The sequence below is a fragment of the Eriocheir sinensis genome, unplaced genomic scaffold (genome assembly GCF_024679095.1).
Source record: "Eriocheir sinensis breed Jianghai 21 unplaced genomic scaffold, ASM2467909v1 Scaffold72, whole genome shotgun sequence".
Lineage (NCBI taxonomy): Eukaryota > Metazoa > Arthropoda > Malacostraca > Decapoda > Varunidae > Eriocheir > Eriocheir sinensis.
The window spans coordinates 56,249-57,500 of NW_026112076.1; positions in this window are offsets into that span (position 1 = coordinate 56,249).

A 1,252-nucleotide genomic window follows, 5' to 3' on the forward strand; every position below is an offset into this window, starting at 1 on the left:
CTACTCACTGCTAGGTGAACAGGGGCTACACGTGAAAGAAGATAAACCCTACTTATCTTCACCCGGCCGGGGAATCAAACCCCGGTCCTTCTGGTTGTGAGGCAGACGCTCTATCCACTGAGCTACCGGGCCGTGTGTGTGTGTGTGTGTGTGTGTGTGTGTGTGTGTGTGTGTGTGTGTGTGTGTGTGTGTGTGTGTGTGTGTGTGTGTGGTGGTAGTGGTGGTGGTGGTGGTGATGGTGGTGGTGGTGGTGATGGTGGTGGTGGTGGTGGTGATGGTGGTGATGGTGGTGGTGGTGGTGATGGTGGTGGTGGTGGTGATGGTGGTGGTGATGGTGGTGGTGGTGGTGGTGGTGGGAGGGGGAGTACACGGAACCAGAAAAGATGTCGAGGTGTGTGTGTTTATGGAAGTGGACGGACGGAGAGAAAGGGGGAAAGAAGGAAAGAAAAACAACCATTGTATTACTGCCAGGATCTGCGCAAACAGTCTTGATATTTATAGGAAAAAGCGCAAGTAACCGAGACACCAAGAACACCTGAATCAAATAACGGTATGTGGCACTGAGTAGGTCATGCATCCCTCGGCGCAGTGGTTAACTTCCCTGACTACAAATCTGCGGGCCAGGGTTCGAGTCCCGGCCTTGGCAGTCGGAGTGCAGCCCACCCAGCTGTTCATCCTTCTCTTCGGGATGGTCGATGAATGAATATCTGGGGAAAGCTGGGGAAGGCAGGATGTGGAAACCCGGATGTTACACTGGCCCGTGTCGGGGTAATGGATTCTTATCCACCACAGGTTCAGAGGACCAACGGGACGGAGATGAGCACTGCCCCCACGCGCAGCTGCAGGGTGTGCTTTAACTCTACGTTATGTTGACTAGGTCCCACCTGGGTCACCTTTTTTTCTCTTGTGCCGCCATTACAGAATGCATATAGACTCCCTCGAATCAGTACTCGAATAAATTAATGATTAAAATGCTCCAAGGATTTAGATTTTACAGCAGAGAACAATTAAAAACCTTAACTTACACTCTTTTTAAAGGCGTAGACTTGGAGGAGATGCAAATGAGGTTTCTGAATAGGTTAAAGGGATTGGCAAGGGAGTTCCTGATGAAACACGTATATATATATATATATATATATATATATATATATATATATATATATATATATATATATATATATATATATATATATATATATATATATATATATATATATAAAATACACAGAGAAAAGGACAAACAACAACGGAT